Source organism: Anabrus simplex, chromosome 4, assembly GCF_040414725.1.
Source record: "Anabrus simplex isolate iqAnaSimp1 chromosome 4, ASM4041472v1, whole genome shotgun sequence".
In the NCBI taxonomy this organism is placed as follows: Eukaryota; Metazoa; Arthropoda; class Insecta; order Orthoptera; family Tettigoniidae; genus Anabrus; species Anabrus simplex.
In genome coordinates this window covers 386,891,504-386,910,225 of record NC_090268.1, presented here as the reverse complement: position 1 = coordinate 386,910,225, position 18,722 = coordinate 386,891,504, and the positions used below count along the sequence as shown (strand labels likewise).

Here is an 18,722-nt window from a genome sequence, read left to right as displayed (position 1 = left end):
CGTAAATTATGAAAATGCAGCTCTGTCTAAGGCATAAGAGGTATATCTAGGCAATGTGCACGCTAATGGGTGCAGACGTTCATTTGGAAATTAATTCTGGCCAACGGTACGTCGTATCGAGATACGGATTGCGCCATTAGACGAAACGTTTTGTCACCTGTATTTTGGATTTAGGGTATTTTGTCGTATCCTGGCTATTTATACCGTAGAAAGAGGTGAACTTATCAATCCATGTAAAATTTCGTACACTTTTAACAAGTTGAAAAATGATATACTAAATTAGCAGACAGGTACATTCTTGACGATGAAACGGCCTACAATTTTTGTATGAGGTTTTGCCGTATCTCTATCGGCTTCATCACAGATTGCTTAAGAATCATAAATTCGGCTGAAATTTGAGTAGTGTTCCGCATATTCCATCCTTTTCCGCATACATTCAAGGCGGCTAGAATAATGAAAGTCGGTCTACATATGGCCAATGATTGTACCAAGGAGCCTGCTGAATTTCGTGCATCTATCTGTCTTGAGTGTGTAAATCAGTAAAATAATTATTGGAAAATGATCAATATTGACCAGAACCGGGAAAATCAAGGTCAATCTAAGGTAGAAGGGGTCGTGATTCGACAAAAGGTCATAGGACCAAAACTGTAGATCTCTTCATTTTAGGAGACGAAAGTGCAATCGTTTTGCTGATAGCGATTAACGTTTAGCTACAAAAATCTCGAAACCAAAGTGCGCATCGTCATTAAATTCCGCTTAATATTTCGTATTCTTTACGGGGTAAAATATTGAATACTTGAACTTCTTGCAATTTCTCCGCAGTTTACAGGCTAAGAGCTATAACTTTGCCGTTTTAATTATCTAGGGCACTGCAACATGGCGTCCCAAATTTTGTTTTGGGGTGGGGGGCAACACTAAAAATATTGATCTCTTCGGAACTTTTCCCTAGCTTTCACACTAATAGATACAACTTTGCCTAATTTAAACTTTCTACCTCATCTGGAAGTGGTCAATCATTTATGTCAGTCAGTGAGTCAGCAGTACGGCTTTATATAATAGAGATTCTGCTTCCCTAGAAGCGCTCTACCTTGTACCAACATGTACATTGGCAGCTTTAGTAACAGTCGTGGTGAGATAGCAGTGATCAGCTGTACTGTTGCGCAGTTGGCTCGTTGGTCTAGGGGTATGATTCTCGCTTTGGGTGCGAGAGGTCTGGGGTTCAAATCCCGGACGAGCCCGTCTATTTTTAAATGTTTTCGAGGAATATCAATGTACGTTACTGATATTGCCTTGCGAAGAGTTCTTCTGCCTATTTGATGTAAATCTTCCCTTACATGCGTTTCCTAAATATGCCAGTAAAGCCTTATATACAGTAAAGTCCCTCTCAATTGAACACACACAAGAGCAAATGGACTATCCCTGGATTCGAGTTACAATACTTGAGCGTTTTACCTACTGTCCAGTCGATTCGATCATCACTAAATGACTAAGATACGGTTCCCTCATGATCTGCGATATTTGCTCTACGATTTCAAATTTAATTACATAATTAAGAAATGGTGGTGATTATTAATCGAGATCGGGGATTTCTCTCCTTGAAAATTGTAACTGTCCGCCTATGTGGAGTAGTTGTTAGCGTGATAATTTGCCACACCCGCTGGCCCGAATTTGATTCCCGGCTCTGCCACGAAACTTCAAACGTGGCAGGATGGCTGGAGCACGGTACACTCTGGGGCGCTGCCATCTGGAGCTGTTTAACGCGGTGTCCCAATTCTCCTCCAAAAATGTCGGTATGGTACATTATTGTAATCCAGGGCTTTCGCAGTTCAACGAATAACCAGATCAATCCCAGTGAAACGTGAGTGGCTACTGTTCTCTACTTCAAACTATGGACTGTGAGATTAAAAAACTCTTGGGCTCGTCCGGGATTTGAACCCGGGACCTCTCGCACCCGAAGCGAGAATCATACCCGTAGACCAACGAGCCATTCGACAGCTCGCGCTGTAAAGATAGCATGTATTTATTCCCACGATAAAACGTCACCTGACTCGCGACATAAACGCGTGGATTTGATTAGTTTAACGGATTCGAATTGACTGAATATTTGGCAACGGGGAGGGTGAGGGTGAAGCGACTGTGGGGCGCTCTTTCTGTCGGTGCTGCCAACTCGACTGAGGGTGATTTAGAGCGCAACACCACATTCACTGGTATACATACCACTTGGTTACAAGTAAAATATTCACTTATATTAAGACACCTAAATTTGAAAGTGGTACCGGTACATACCCCTGTAAGATTGATTCCCTCCTCGGCCATGCTCGAAGTGGTTTTTCGCGGTTTCCCATTTCTCCTCCAATCAAATGCCGGGATGGTACAAAATTTAAGGCCCTCTTCCTTGTCTATCCCCTACAATCGTCCTATTCCCCCGCAAAGTCCTGTTCAGCATAGCAGGTCTGGCCGCCTGGGCGAGGTACTGTTCATCCTCGCCACTTGTATCCCCCGACCCAGAGTCTGCTCTTAAGGCAAGCCGGTAATCAGATAAAGAAGAAGATAACGGTCATTCACTAAATTCTCATTGAAGTCTGTCTGTTTTAACCCAAAGTTCTTCCTTCAATTATGTTGTGACATTGAAGATAAGACTCTCTTTCGCTCGTTGGGACTCCGCCCCTAAACCCCCAACTCCTCTACATTACAAGTGGTCACTTGGAAAATTACTATGCGCGTCAAGACGGCCCATATTTTTGCGTACTTATTTGGTCCTATGATATTTTCTCGCACAGTATATTCACGGTTTGTAGCAGAGATAGATGTAAACGTTTCGACGCGATGAACATTACGTACGCTTCTTAAAAAATGCGAAATTATTATCCTAACGTAATGGGCAGCTTTAGTCCTAAAACTTGGTAGGTGCATCGTAGTTGAAACGATCTACATTCTCGTTTATTGATGTTTTGTCGTATCTGCATGGTGTAAGCCGTAGACTGGCTAAGAACCTTACATTACGATTACAGTGTCGACATATTCCTTTCATTTCTGCATTTGTCCACGGTGCTAGAATCATGCATTTTTCTCACATATGACCCACGGACGTTTCAGTGAGCCCGCCGAATTTCATGATTCTGTCGGTCTTATTTGTGTTAGCACAGTAAAATTAGATTTAGAAAATGTACAATATTGACGTAAATTATGAAAATGCAGCTCTGTCTGAGGTATAAGAGATATATCTAGGCAATGTGCACGCTAATGGGTGCAGACTTTCATTTGGAAATTAATTCTGGCCAAACGGTACGTCGTATCGTATACGGATTGCGCCATTAGACGAAACTTTTTGTCACCTATATTTTGGATTTAGGGTATTTTGTCGTAACCTGGCTATTTATACAGTAGAAAGAGGTGAACTTATCAATAAATGTAAAATTTCGTACACTTTTAACAAGTTGAAAAATGATATACCAAATTAGCAGACAGGTACATTCTTGACGATGAAACGACCTACAATTTTTGTTTGAGGTTTTGCCGTACCTCTATCGGCTTCATCACAGATTGCTTAAGAATCATAAATTCGGCTGAAATTTGAATAGTGTTCCGCATTTTCCATCCTTTTCCGCATACATTCAAGGCGGCTAGAATAATGAAAGTCGGTCTACATATGGCCAATGATTGTACCAAGGAGCCTACTAAATTTCGTGCATCTATCTGTCTTGAGTGTGTAAATCAGTAAAATAATTATTGGAAAATGATCAATATTGACCAGAACCGGGAAAATCAAGGTCAATCTAAGGTAGAAAGGGTCGAGATTCGACAAAAGGTCATAGGACCAAAACTGTAGATCTCTTCATTTTAGGAGGCGAAAGTGCAATCGTTTTGCTGATAGCGATTACCGATTAGCTACAAAAATCTCGAAACCAAAGTGCGCATCGTCATTAAATTCCGCTTAATATTTCGTATTCTTTACGGGGTATAATATTGAATACTTGAACTTCTTGCAATTTCTCCGCAGTTTACAGTCTAAGAGCTATAACTTTGCCGAATTTTAATTATCTAGGGCACTGCAATATGGAGTCCCAAATTTTGTTTTGGGTGGGGGGGCAACACTAAAAATATTGATCTCTTCGGAACTTTTCCCTAGCTTTCACACTAATAGATACATCTTTGCCTAATTTAACCTTTCTACCTCATCTGGAAGTGGTCAATCATTTATGTCAGTCAGTGAGTCAGCAGTACGGCTTTATATAATAGAGATTCTGCTTCCCTAGAAGCGCTCTACCTTGTACCAACATGTACATCGGCAGCTTTAGTAACAGTCGTGGTGAGATAGCAGTGATCAGCTCTACTGTTGCGCAGTTGGCTCGTTGGTCTAGGGGTATGATTCTCGCTTTGGGTGCGAGAGGTCCCGGGTTCAAATCCCGGACGAGCCCGTCTGTTTTTAAATGTTTTCGAGGAATATCAATGTACGTTACTGATATTGCCTTGCGAAGAGTTCTTCTGCCTATTTGATGTAAATCTTCCCTTACATGCGTTTCCTAAATATGCCAGTAAAACCTTATATACAGTAAAGTCCCTCTCAATTGAACACACACAAGAGCAAATGGACTATCCCTGGATTCGAGTTACAATACTTGAGCGTTTTACCTACTGTCCAGTCGATTCGATCATCACTAAATACTAAGATACGGTTCCCTCATGATCTGCGATGGTTGCTCTACGATTTCAAATTTAATTACATAATTAAGAAATGGTGGTGATTATTAATCGAGATCGGGGATTTCTCTCCTTGAAAATTGTAACTGTCCGCCTGTGTGGAGTAGATGTTAGCGTGATAATTTGCCACACCCGCTGGCCCGAATTTGATTCCCGGCTCTGCCACGAAACTTCAAACGTGGCACGATGGCTGGAGCACGGTACACTGTGGGGCGCTGCCATCTGGAGCTGTTTAACGCGGTGTCCCAATTCTCCTCCAAGCAAATGTCGGTATGGTACATTATTGTAATCCAGGGCTTTCGCAGTTCAACGAATAACCAGATCAATCCCAGTGAAACGTGAGTGGCTACTGTTCTCTACTTCAAACTATGGACTGTGAGATTAAAAAACTCTTGGGCTCGTCCGGGATTTGAACACGGGACCTCTCGCACCCTAAGCGAGAATCATACCCCTAGACCAATGAGCCACTCGACAGCTCGCGTTGTAAAGATAGCATGTATTTATTCCCACGATAAAACGTCACCTGACTCGCGACATAAACGCGTGGATTTGATTAGTTTAACGGATTCGAATTGACTGTAGATTTGGCAACGGAGTGGGTGAGGGTGAAGCGACTGTGGGGCGCTCTTTCTGTCGGTGCTGCAAACTCGACTGAGAGTGATTTAGAGCGCAACACCACATTCACTGGTATACATACCACTTGGTTACAAGTAAAATATTCACTTATATTAAGACACCTAAATTTGAAAGTGGTACCGGTACATACTCCTGTAAGATTGATTCCTTCCTCGGCCATGCTCGAAGTGGTTTCTCGCGGTTTCCCATTTCTCCTCCAATCAAACGCCGGGATGATACAAAACTTAAGGCCCTCTTCCTTGTCTATCCCGTCCAATCTTCCCATACCCCCGCAAGGTCCCTGTTCAGCATGGCAGGTGTGGCCGCCTGGGCGAGGTACTGTTCATCCTCGCCACTTGTATCCCCCGACCCAGAGTCTGCTCTTAAGGCAAGACGGTAAACAGATAAAGAAAAAGATAACGAAATGTAAGATATGTTAAATGGTCATTCACTAAATTCTCATTGAAGTCTGTCTGTTTTAACCCAAAGTTCTTCCTCCAATTACGTTGTGACATTGAAGATAAGACTTTCTTTCGCTCGTTGGGACTCCGCCCCTAAACGCCCAACTCCTCTACATTACAAGTGGTCACTTGGAAAATTACTATGCGCGTCAAGACGGCCCATATTTTTGCGTACTTATTTGGTCCTATGATATTTTCTCGCACAGTATATTCACGGTTTGTAGCAGAGATAGATGTAAACGTTTCGACGCGATGAACATTACGTACGCTTCTTAAAAAATGCGAAATTATTATCCTAACGTAATGGGCAGCTTTAGTCCTAAAACTTGGTAGGTGCATCGTAGTTGAAACGATCTACATTTTCGATTATTGATGATTTGTCGTATCTGCATGGTGTAAGCCGTAGACTGGCTAAGAACCTTACATTACGATTACAGTGTCGACATATTCCTTTCATTTCTGCATTTGTCCACGGTGCTAGAATCATGCATTTTTCTCACATATGACCAACGGACGTTTCAGTGAGCCTGCCGAATTTCATGATTCTGTCGGTCTTATTTGTGTTAGCACAGTAAAATTAGATTTAGAAAATGTACAATATTGACGTAAATTATGAAAATGCAGCTCTGTCTGAGGCATAAGAGATATATCTAGGCAATGTGCACGCTAATGGGTGCAGACTTTCATTTGGAAATTAATTCTGGCCAAACGGTACGTCGTATCGTATACGGATTGCGCCATTAGACGAAACTTTTTGTCACCTATATTTTGGATTTAGGGTATTTTGTCGTATCCTGGCTATTTATACAGTAGAAAGAGGTGAACTTATCAATATATGTAAAATTTCGTACACTTTTAACAAGTTGAAAAATGATATACCAAATTAGCAGACAGGTACATTCTTGACGATGAAACGGCCTACAATTTTTGTTTGAGGTTTTGCCGTATCTCTATCGGCTTCATCACAGATTGCTTAAGAATCATAAATTCGGCTGAAATTTGAATAGTGTTCCGCATTTTCCATCCTTTTCCGCATACATTCAAGGCGGCTAGAATAATGAAAGTCGGTCTACATATGGCCAATGATTGTACCAAGGAGCCTACTGAATTTCGTGCATCTATCTGTCTCGAGTGTGCAAATCAGTAAAATAATTATTGGAAAATGATCAATATTGACCAGAACCGGGAAAATCAAGGTCAATCTAAGGTAGAAGGGGTCGAGATTCGACAAAAGGTCATAGGACCAAAACTGTAGATCTCTTCATTTTAGGAGACGAAAGTGCAATCGTTTTGCTGATAGCGATTACCGTTTAGCTACAAAAATCTCGAAACCAAAGTGCGCATCGTCATTAAATTCCGCTTAATATTTCGTATTCTTTACGGGGTAAAATATTGAATACTTGAACTTCTTGCAATTTCTCCGCAGTTTACAGGCTAAGAGCTATAACTTTGCTGAATTATAATTATCTAGGGCACTGCAACATGGCGTCCCAAATTTTGTTTGGGGTGGGGGGGCAACACTAAAAATATTGAACTCTTCGGAGCTTTTCCCTAGCTTTCACACTAATAGATACAACTTTGCCTAATTTAACGTTTCTACCTCATCTGGAAGTGGTCAATCATTTATGTCAGTCAGTGAGTCAGCAGTACGGCTTTATATAATAGAGATTCTGCTTCCCTAGAAGCGCTCTACCTTGTACCAACATGTACATTGGCAGCTTTAGTAACAGTCTTGGTGAGATAGCAGTGATCAGCTCTACTGTTGCGCAGTTGGCTCGTTGGTCTAGGGGTATGATTCTCGCTTTGGGTGCGAGAGGTCCCGGGTTCAAATCCCGGACGAGCCCGTCTGTTTTTAAATGTTTTCGAGGAATATCAATGTACGTTACTGATATTGCCTTGCGAAGTGTTCTTCTGCCTATTTGATGTAAATCTCCCTTACATGCGTTTCCTAAGTATGCCAGTAAAACATTATATACAGTAAAGTCCCTCTCAATTGAACACACACAATAGCAAATGCACTATCCCTGGATTCGAGTTACAATACTTGAGCGTTTTACCTACTGTCCAGTCGATTCGATCATCACTAAATGACTAAGATACGGTTCCCTCATGATCTGCGATGGTTGCTCTACGATTTCAAATTTAATTACATAATTAAGAAATGGTGGTGATTATTAATCGAGATCGGGGATTTCTCTCCTTGAAAATTGTAACTGTCCGCCTGTGTGGAGTAGTAGTTAGCGTGATAATTTGCCACACCCGCTGGCCCGAATTTGATTCCCGGCTCTGCCACGAAACTTCAAACGTGGCACGATGGCTGGAGCACGGTACACTGTGGGGCGCTGCCATTGGAGCTGTTTAACGCGGTGTCCCAATTCTCCTCCAAGCAAATTTCGATATGGTACATTATTTTAATTCAGGGCTATCGCAGTTCAACGAATAACCAGATTAATCCCAGTGAAACGTGAGTGGCTACTGTTCTCTACTTCAAACTATGGACTGTGAGATTACAAAACTCTTGGGCTTGTCCGGGATTTGATCCCGGGACCTCTCGCACCCTAAGCGAGAATCATACCCCTAGACCAACGAGCCACTCGAAAGCTCGCGCTGTAAAGATAGCATGTATTTATTCCCACGATAAAACGTCACCTGACTCGCGACATAAACGCGTGGATTTAATTAGTTTAACGGATTCGAATTGACTGTAGATTTGGCAACGGAGTGGGTGAGGGTGAAGCGACTGTGGGGCGCTCTTTCTGTCGGTGCTGCAAACTCGACTGAGAGTGATTTAGAGCGCAACACCACATTCACTGGTATTCATACCACTTGGTTACAAGTAAAATATTCACTTATATTAAGACACCTAAATTTGAAAGTGGTACCGGTACATACCCCTGTAAGATTGATTCCCTCCTCGGCCATGCTCGAAGTGGTTTCTCGCGGTTTCCCATTTCTCCTCCAATCAAACGCCGGGATGGTACAAAACTTAAGGCCCTCTTCCTTGTCTATCCCCTCCAATCTTCCCATTCCCCCGCAAGGTCCCTGTTCAGCATAGCAGGTGTGGCCGCCTGGGCGAGGTACTGTTCATCCTCGCCACTTGTATCCCCCGACCCAGAGTCTGCTCTTAAGGCAAGACGGTAAACAGATAAAGAAAAAGATAACGGAATGTAAGATATGTTAAATGGTCATTCACTAAATTCTCATTGAAGTCTGTCTGTTTTAACCCAAAGTTCTTCCTTCAATTATGTTGTGACATTGAAGATAAGACTCTCTTTCGCTCGTTGGGACTCCGCCCCTAAACCCCCAACTCCTCTACATTACAAGTGGTCACTTGGAAAATTACTATGCGTACTTATTTGGTCCTATGATATTTTCTCGCACAGTATATTCACGGTTTGTAGCAGAGATAGATGTAAACGTTTCGACGCGATGAACATTACGTACGCTTCTTAAAAAATGCGAAATTATTATCCTAACGTAATGGGCAGCTTTAGTCCTAAAACTTGGTAGGTGCATCGTAGTTGAAACGATCTACATTTTCGTTTATTGATGTTTTGTCGTATCTGCATGGTGTAAGCCGTAGACTGGCTAAGAACCTTACATTACGATTACAGTGTCGACATATTCCTTTCATTTCTGCATTTGTCCACGGTGCTAGAATCATGCATTTTTCTCACATATGACCCACGGACGTTTCACTGAGCCTGCCGAATTTCATGATTCTGTCGGTCTTATTTGTGTTAGCACAGTAAAATTAGATTTAGAAAATGTACAATATTGACGTAAATTATGAAAATGCAGCTCTGTCTGAGGCATAAGAGATATATCTAGGCAATGTGCACGCTAATGGGTGCAGACTTTCATTTGGAAATTAATTCTGGCCAAACGGTACGTCGTATCGTATACGGATTGCCCCATTAGACGAAACTTTTTGTCACCTATATTTTGGATTTAGGGTATTTTGTCGTATCCTGGCTATTTATACAGTAGAAAGAGGTGAACTTATCAATATATGTAAAATTTCGTACACTTTTAACAAGTTGAAAAATGATATACCAAATTAGCAGACAGGTACATTCTTGACGATGAAACGGCCTACAATTTTTGTTTGAGGTTTTGCCGTACCTCTATCGGCTTCATCACAGATTGCTTATGAATCATAAATTCGGCTGAAATTTGAATAGTGTTCCGCATTTTACATCCTTTTCCGCATACATTCAAGGCGGCTAGAATAATGAAAGTCGTTCTACATATGGCCAATGATTGTACCAAGGAGCCTACTGAATTTCGTGCATCTATCTGTCTTGAGTGTGTAAATCAGTAAAATAATTATTGGAAAATGATCAATATTGACCAGAACCGGGAAAATCAAGGTCAATCTAAGGTAGAAGGGGTCGAGATTCGACAAAAGGTCATAGGACCAAAACTGTAGATCTCTTCATTTTAGGAGGCGAAAGTGCATCGTTTTGCTGATAGCGATTACCGTTTAGCTACAAAAATCTCGAAAGCAAAGTGCGCATCGTCATTAAATTCCGCTTAATATTTCGTATTCTTTACGGGGTATAATATTGAATACTTGAACTTCTTGCAATTTCTCCGCAGTTTACAGTCTAAGAGCTATAACTTTGCCGAATTTTAATTATCTAGGGCACTGCAATATGGCGTCCCAAATTTTGTTTTGGGTGGGGGGGCAACACTAAAAATATTGATCTCTTCGGAACTTTTCCCTAGCTTTCACACTAATAGATACATCTTTGCCTAATTTAACCTTTCTATCTCATCTGGAAGTGGTCAATCATTTATGTCATTCAGTGAGTCAGCAGTACGGCTTTATATAATAGAGATTCTGCTTCCCTAGAAGCGCTCTACCTTGTACCAACATGTACATCGGCAGCTTTAGTAACAGTCGTGGTGAGATAGCAGTGATCAGCTCTACTGTTGCGCAGTTGGCTCGTTGGTCTAGGGGTATGATTCTCGCTTTGGGTGCGAGAGGTCCCGGGTTCAAATCCCGGACGAGCCCGTCTGTTTTTAAATGTTTTCGAGGAATATCAATGTACGTTACTGATATTGCCTTGCGAAGAGAACTTTTGCCTATTTGATGTAAATCTTCCCTTACATGCGTTTCCTAAATATGCCAGTAAAACCTTATATACAGTAAAGTCCCTCTCAATTGAACACACACAAGAGCAAATGGACTATCCCTGGATTCGAGTTACAATACTTGAGCGTTTTACCTACTGTCCAGTCGATTCGATCATCACTAAATACTAAGATACGGTTCCCTCATGATCTGCGATGGTTGCTCTACGATTTCAAATTTAATTACATAATTAAGAAATGGTGGTGATTATTAATCGAGGTCGGGGATTTCTCTCCTTGAAAATTGTAACTGTCCGTCTGTGTGGAGTAGTTGTTAGCGTGATAATTTGCCACACCCGCTGGCCCGAATTTGATTCCCGGCTCTGCCACGAAACTTCAAACGTGGCACGATGGCTGGAACACGGTACATAGTGGGGCGCTGCCATCTGGAGCTGTTTAACGCGGTGTCCCAATTCTCCTCCAAGCAAATGTCGGTATGGTACATTATTGTAATCCAGGGCTTTCGCAGTTCAACGAATAACCAGATCAATCCCAGTGAAACGTGAGTGGCTACTGTTCTCTACTTCAAACTATGGAGTGTGAGATTAAAAAACTCTTGGGCTCGTCCGGGATTTGAACCCGGGACCTCTCGCACCCTAAGCGAGATTCATACCCCTAGACCAACGAGCCACTCGACAGCTCGGGCTGTAAAGATAGCATGTATTTATTCCCACGATAAAACGTCACCTGACTCGCGACTTAAACGCGTGGATTTGATTAGTTTAACGGATTCGAATTGACTGTAGATTTGGCAACGGAGTGGGTGAGGGTGAAGCGACTGTGGGGCGCTCTTTCTGTCGGTGCTGCAAACTCGACTGAGAGTGATTTAGAGCGCAACACCACATTCACTGGTATACATACCACTTGGTTACAAGTAAAATATTCACTTATATTAAGACACCTAAATTTGAAAGTGGTACCGGTACATACCCCTGTAAGATTGATTCCCTCCTCGGCCATGCTCGAAGTGGTTTCTCGCGGTTTCCCATTTCTCCTCCAATCAAACGCCGGGATGGTACAAAACTTAAGACCCTCTTCCTTGTCTATCCCCTCCAATCTTCCCATTCCCCCGCAAGGTCCCTGTTCAGCATAGCAGGTGTGGCCGCCTGGGCGAGGTACTGTTCATCCTCGCCACTTGTATCCCCCGACCCAGAGTCTGCTCTTAAGGCAAGACGGTAAACAGATAAAGAAAAAGATAACGGAATGTAAGATATGTTAAATGGTCATTCACTAAATTCTCATTGAAATCTGTCTGTTTTAACCCAAAGTTCTTCCTTCAATTATGTTGTGACATTGAAGATAAGACTCTCTTTCGCTCGTTGGGACTCCGCCCCTAAACCCCCAACTCCTCTACATTACAAGTGGTCACTTGGAAAATTACTATGCGTACTTATTTGGTCCTATGATATTTTCTCGCACAGTATATTCACGGTTTGTAGCAGAGATACATGTAAACGTTTCGACGCGATGAACATTACGTACGCTTCTTAAAAAATGCGAAATTATTATCCTAACGTAATGGGCAGCTTTAGTCCTAAAACTTGGTAGGTACATCGTAGTTGAGACGATCTACATTTTCGTTTATTGATGATTTGTCGTATCTGCATGGTGTAAGCCGTAGACTGGCTAAGAACCTTACATTACGATTACAGTGTCGACATATTCCTTTCATTTCTGCATTTGTCCACGGTGCTAGAATCATGCATTTTTCTCACATATGACCCACGGACGTTTCACTGAGCCTGCCGAATTTCATGATTCTGTCGGTCTTATTTGTGTTAGCACAGTAAAATTAGATTTAGAAAATGTACAATATTGACGTGAATTATGAAAATGCAGCTCTGTCTAAGACATGAGAGATATATCTAGGCAATGTGCACGCTAATGGGTGCAGACTTTCATTTGGAAATTAATTCTGGCCAAACGGTACGTCGTATCGAGATACGGATTGCGCCATTAGACGAAACTTTTTGTCACCTGTATTTTGGATTTAGGGTATTTTGTGGTATCCTGGCTATTTATACAGTAGAAAGAGGTGAACTTATCAATATATGTAAAATTTTGTACACTTTTAACAAGTTGAAAAATGATATACCAAAATTAGCAGACACGTACATACTTGACGATGAAACGGCCTACAATTTTTGTTTGAGGTTTTTGCCGTACCTCTATCGGCTTCATCACAGATTGCTTAAGAATCATAAATTCGGCTGAAATTTGAATAGTGTTCCGCATTTTCCATCCTTTTCCGCATACATTCAAGGCGGCTAGAATAATGAAAGACCGGGCGAGTTGGCCGTGCGCGTAGAGGCGCGCGGCTGTAAGCTTGCATCCGGGAGATAGTAGGTTCGAATCCTACTATCGGCAGCCCTGAAGATGGTTTTCCGTGGTTTCCCATTTTCACACCAGGCAAATGCTGGGGCTGTACCTTAATTAAGGCCACGGCCGCTTCCTTCCAACTCCTAGACCTTTCCTATCCCATCGTCGCCATAAGACCTATCTGTGTCGGTGCGACGTAAAGCCCCTAGCAAAAAAGAATAATGAAAGTCGGTCTACATATGGCCAATGATTGTACCAAGGAGCCTACTGAATTTCGTGCATCTATCTGTCTTGAGTGTGTAAATCAGTAAAATAATTATTGGAAAATGATCAATATTGACCAGAACCGGGAAAATCAAGGTCAATCTAAGGTAGAAGGGGTCGAGATTCGACAAAAGGTCATAGGACCAAAACTGTAGATCTCTTCATTTTAGGAGACGAAAGTGCAATCGTTTTGCTGACAGCAATTACCGGTTAGCTACAAAAATCTCGAAACCAAAGTGCGCATCGTCATTAAATTCCGCTTAATATTTCGTATTCTTTACGGGGTAAAATATTGAATACTTGAACTTCTTGCAATTTCTCCGCAGTTTACAGGCTAAGAGCTATAACTTTGCCGAATTTTAATTATCTAGGGCACTGCAACATGGCGTCCCAAATTTTGTTTTGGGGTGGGGGGCAACACTAAATATATTGAACTCTTCGGAACTTTTCCCTAGCTTTCACACTAATAGATACAACTTTGCCTAATTTAACGTTTCTACCTCATCTGGAAGTGGTCAATCATTTATGTCAGTCAGTGAGTCAGCAGTACGGCTTTATATAATAGAGATTCTGCTTCCCTAGAAGCGCTCTACCTTGTACCAACATGTACATTGGCAGCTTTAGTAACAGTCGTGGTGAGATAGAAGAGATCAGCTCTACTGTTGCGCAGTTGGCTCGTTGGTCTAGGGGTATGATTCTCGCTTTGGGTGCGAGAGGTCCCGGGTTCAAATCCCGGACGAGCCCGTCTGTTTTTAAATGTTTTCGAGGAATATCAATGTACGTTACTGATATTGCCTTGCGAAGAGATCTTCTGCCTATTTGATGTAAATCTTCCCTTACATGCGTTTCCTAAATATGCCAGTAAAACCTTATATACAGTAAAGTCCCTCTCAATTGAACACACACAATAGCAAATGGACTATCCCTGGATTCGTGTTACAATACTTGAGCGTTTTACCTACTGTCCAGTCGATTCGATCATCACTAAATGACTAAGATACGGTTCCCTCATGATCTGCGATGGTTGCTCTACGATTTCAAATTTAATTACATAATTAAGAAATGGTGGTGATTATTAATCGAGATCGGGGATTTCTCTCCTTGAAAATTGTAACTGTCCGCCTGTGTGGAGTAGTTGTTAGCGTGATAATTTGCCACACCCGCTGGCCCGAATTTGATTCCCGGCTCTGCCACGAAACTTCAAACGTGGCAGGATGGCTGGAGCACGGTACACTGTGGGGCGCTGCCATCTGGAGCTGTTTAACGCGGTGTCCCAATTCTCCTCCAAGCAAATGTCGGTATGGTACATTATTGTAATCCAGGGCTTTCGCAGTTCAACGAATAACCAGATCAATCCCAGTGAAACGTGAGTGGCACCTGTTCTCTACTTCAAACTATGGACTGTGAGATTAAAAAACTCTTGGGCTCGTCCGGGATTTGAACCCGGGACCTCTCGCACCCTAAGCGAGAATCATACCCCTAGACCAACGAGCCACTCGACAGCTCGCGCTGTAAAGATAGCATGTATTTATTCCCACGATAAAACGTCACCTGACTCGCGACATAAACGCGTGGATTTGATTAGTTTAACGGATTCGAATTGACTGTAGATTTGGCAACGGAGTGGGTGAGGCTGAAGCGACTGTGGGGCGCTCTTTCTGTCGGTGCTGCAAACTCGACTGAGAGTGATTTAGAGCGCAACACCACATTCACTGGTATACATACCACTTGGTTACAAGTAAAATATTCACTTATATTAAGACACCTAAATTTGAAAGTGGTACCGGTACATACCCCTGTAAGATTGATTCCCTCCTCGGCCATGCTCGAAGTGGTTTCTCGCGGTTTCCCATTTCTCCTCCAATCAAACGCCGGGATGGTACAAAACTTAAGGCCCTCTTCCTTGTCTATCCCCTCCAATCTTCCCATACCCCCGCAAGGTCCCTGTTCAGCATAGCAGGTGTGGCCGCCTGGGCGAGGTACTGTTCATCCTCGCCACTTGTATCCCCCGACCCAGAGTCTGCTCTTAAGGCAAGACGGTAAACAGATAAAGAAACAGATAACGGAATGCAAGATATGTTAAATGGTCATTCACTAAATTCTCATTGAAGTCTGTCTGTTTTAACCCAAAGTTCTTCCTTCAATTACGTTGTGACATTGAAGATAAGACTCTCTTTCGCTCGTTGGGACTCCGCCCCTAAACCCCCAACTCCTCTACATTACAAGTGGTCACTTGGAAAATTACTATGCGCGTCAAGACGGCCCATATTTTTGCGTACTTATTTGGTCCTATGATATTTTCTCGCACAGTATATTCACGGTTTGTAGCAGAGATAGATGTAAACGTTTCGACGCGATGAACATTACGTACGCTTTTTAAAAAATGCGAAATTATTATCCTAACATAATGGGCAGCTTTAGTCCTAAAACTTGGTAGGTGCATCGTAGTTGAAACGATCTACATTTTCGTTTATTGATGTTTTGTCGTATCTGCATGGTGTAAGCCGTAGACTGGCTAAGAACCTTACATTACGATTACAGTGTCGACATATTCCTTTCATTTCTGCATTTGTCCACGGTGCTAGAATCATGCATTTTTCTCACATATGACCCACGGACGTTTCAGTGAGCCTGCCGAATTTCATGATTCTGTCGGTCTTATTTGTGTTAGCACAGTAAAATTAGATTTAGAAAATGTACAATATTGACGTAAATTATGAAAATGCAGCTCTGTCTGTGGCATAAGAGATATATCTAGGCAATGTGCACGCTAATGGGTGCAGACTTTGATTTGAAAATTAATTCTGGCCAAACGGTATGTCGTATCGCATACGGATTGCGCCATTAGACGAAACTTTTTGTCACCTATATTTTGGATTTAGTGTATTTTGTCGTATCCTGGCTATTTATACAGTAGAAAGAGGTGAACTTATCGATATATATGTAAAATTTCGTACACTTTTAACAAGTTGAAAAATGATATACCAAATTAGCAGACAGGTACATTCTTGACGATGAAACGGCCTACAATTTTTGTTTGAGGTTTTGCCGTACCTCTATCGGCTTCATCACAGATTGCTTAAGAATCATAAATTCGGCTGAAATTTGAATAGTGTTCCGCATTTTCCATCCTTTTCCGCATACATTCAAGGCGGCTGGAATAATGAAAGTCGGTCTACATATGGCCAATGATTGTACCAAGGAGCCTACTGAATTTCGTGCATCTATCTGTCTTGAGTGTGTAAATCAGTAAAATAATTATTGGAAAATGATCAATATTGACCAGAACCGGGAAAATCAAGGTCAATCTAAGGTAGAAGGGGTCGAGATTCGACAAAAGGTCATAGGACCAAAACAGTAGATCTCTTCATTTTAGGAGACGAAAGATCAATCGTTTTGCTGATAGCGATTACCGTTTAACTACAAAAATCTCGAAACCAAAGTGCGCATCGTCATTAAATTCCGCTTAATATTTCGTATTCTTTACGGGGTAAAATATTGAATACTTGAACTTCTTGCAATTTCTCCGCAGTTTACAGGCTAAGAGCTATAACTTTGCCGAAATTTAATTATCTAGGGCACTGCAACATGGCGTCCCAAATTTTGTTTTGGGGTGGGGGGCAACACTAAAAATATTGAACTCTTCGGAACTTTTCCCTAGCTTTCACACTAATAGATACAACTTTGCCTAATTTAACGTTTCTACCTCATCTGGAAGTGGTCAATCATTTATGTCAGTCAGTGAGTCAGCAGTACGGCTTTATATAACAGAGATTCTGCTTCCCTAGAAGCGCTCTACCTTGTACCAACATGTACATTGGCAGCTTTAGTAACAGTCGTGGTGAGATAGCAGTGATCAGCTGTACTGTTGCTCAGTTGGCTCGTTGGTCTAGGGGTATGATTCTCGCTTTGGGTGCGAGAGGTCTCGGGTTCAAATCCCGCACGAGCCTGTCTGTTTTTAAATGTTTTCGAGGAATATCAATGTACGTTACTGATATTGCCTTGCGAAGAGTTCTTCTGCCTATTTGATGTAAATCTTCCCTTACATGCGTTTCCTAAATATGCCAGTAAAACCTTATATACAGTAAAGTCCCTCTCAATTGAACACACACAAGAGCAAATGGACTATCCCTGGATTCGAGTTACAATACTTGAGCGTTTTACCTACTGTCCAGTCGATTCGATCATCACTAAATGACTAAGATACGGTTCCCTCATGATCTGCGATGGTTGCTCTACGATTTCAAATTTAATTACATAATTAAGAAATGGTGGTGATTATTAATCGAGATCGGGGATTTCTCTCCTTGAAAATTGTAACTGTCCGCCTGTGGGGAGTAGTTGTTAGCGTGATAATTTGCCACACCCGCTGGCCCGAATTTGATTCCCGGCTCTGCCACGAAACTTCAAACGTGGCACGATGGCTGGAGCACGGTACACTGTGGGGCGCTGCCATCTGGAGCTGTTTAACGCGGTGTCCCAATTCTCCTCCAAGCAAATTTCGGTATGGTACATTATTTTAATTCAGGGCTATCGCAGTTCAACGAATAACCAGATGAATCCCAGTGAAACGCGAGTGGCTACTGTTCTCTACTTCAAACTATGGACTGTGAGATTACAAAACTCTTGGGCTCGTCCGGGATTTGAACCCGGGACCTCTCGCACCCTAAGCGAGAATCATACCCCTAGACCAACGAGCCACTCGACAGCTCGTGCTGTAAAGATAGCATGTATTTATTCCCACGATAAAACGTCACCTGACTCGCGACATAAACGCGTGGATTTGATTAGTTTAACGAATTCGAATTGACTGTAGATTTGGCAACGGAGTGGGTGAGGGTGAAGCGACTGTGGGGCGCTCTTTCTGTCGGTGCTGCAAACTCGACTGAGAGTGATTTAGAGCGCAACACCACATTCACTGGTATACATACCACTTGGTTACAAGTAAAATATTCACTTATATTAAGACACCTAAATTTGAAAGTTGTACCGGTACATACCCCTGTAAGATTGATTCCCTCCTCGGCCATGCTCGAAGTGGTTTCTCGCGGTTTCCCATTTCTCCTCCAATCAAACGCCGGGATGGTACAAAACTTAAGGCCCTCTTCCTTGTCTATCCCCTCCAATCTTCCCATTCCCCCGCAAGGTCCCTGTTCAGCATAGCAGGTGTGGCCGCCTGGGCGAGGTACTGTTCATCCTCGCCACTTGTATCCCCCGACCCAG

At 42.3% G+C, this 18,722-nt stretch overlaps 11 non-coding genes across 11 annotated transcripts; 6 read left to right on the top strand and 5 right to left on the bottom strand.

The window, feature by feature from the left end:
• Positions 1–1,166: 1,166 nt before the first annotated feature.
• Positions 1,167–1,238, top strand: TRNAP-UGG (transfer RNA proline (anticodon UGG)). Its single transcript has one exon. It is a non-coding gene; the product is annotated as a tRNA-Pro (tRNA).
• Positions 1,239–1,914: 676 nt separating this feature from the next.
• TRNAP-CGG (transfer RNA proline (anticodon AGG)) lies at positions 1,915–1,986 on the bottom strand. Its single transcript has one exon. It is a non-coding gene; the product is annotated as a tRNA-Pro (tRNA).
• Positions 1,987–4,346: 2,360 nt separating this feature from the next.
• TRNAP-UGG (transfer RNA proline (anticodon UGG)) lies at positions 4,347–4,418 on the top strand. Its single transcript has one exon. It is a non-coding gene; the product is annotated as a tRNA-Pro (tRNA).
• A 3,131-nt stretch (positions 4,419–7,549) lies between these two features.
• Positions 7,550–7,621, top strand: TRNAP-UGG (transfer RNA proline (anticodon UGG)). Its single transcript has one exon. It is a non-coding gene; the product is annotated as a tRNA-Pro (tRNA).
• A 676-nt stretch (positions 7,622–8,297) lies between these two features.
• Positions 8,298–8,369, bottom strand: TRNAP-AGG (transfer RNA proline (anticodon AGG)). Its single transcript has one exon. It is a non-coding gene; the product is annotated as a tRNA-Pro (tRNA).
• Positions 8,370–10,725: 2,356 nt separating this feature from the next.
• On the top strand, positions 10,726–10,797 carry TRNAP-UGG (transfer RNA proline (anticodon UGG)). The gene has a single exon. It is a non-coding gene; the product is annotated as a tRNA-Pro (tRNA).
• Positions 10,798–11,474: 677 nt separating this feature from the next.
• On the bottom strand, positions 11,475–11,546 carry TRNAP-AGG (transfer RNA proline (anticodon AGG)). Its single transcript has one exon. It is a non-coding gene; the product is annotated as a tRNA-Pro (tRNA).
• A 2,625-nt stretch (positions 11,547–14,171) lies between these two features.
• Positions 14,172–14,243, top strand: TRNAP-UGG (transfer RNA proline (anticodon UGG)). Its single transcript has one exon. It is a non-coding gene; the product is annotated as a tRNA-Pro (tRNA).
• Positions 14,244–14,921: 678 nt separating this feature from the next.
• TRNAP-AGG (transfer RNA proline (anticodon AGG)) lies at positions 14,922–14,993 on the bottom strand. The gene has a single exon. It is a non-coding gene; the product is annotated as a tRNA-Pro (tRNA).
• A 2,384-nt stretch (positions 14,994–17,377) lies between these two features.
• On the top strand, positions 17,378–17,449 carry TRNAP-UGG (transfer RNA proline (anticodon UGG)). The gene has a single exon. It is a non-coding gene; the product is annotated as a tRNA-Pro (tRNA).
• Positions 17,450–18,127: 678 nt separating this feature from the next.
• TRNAP-AGG (transfer RNA proline (anticodon AGG)) lies at positions 18,128–18,199 on the bottom strand. The gene has a single exon. It is a non-coding gene; the product is annotated as a tRNA-Pro (tRNA).
• Positions 18,200–18,722: the final 523 nt, after the last annotated feature.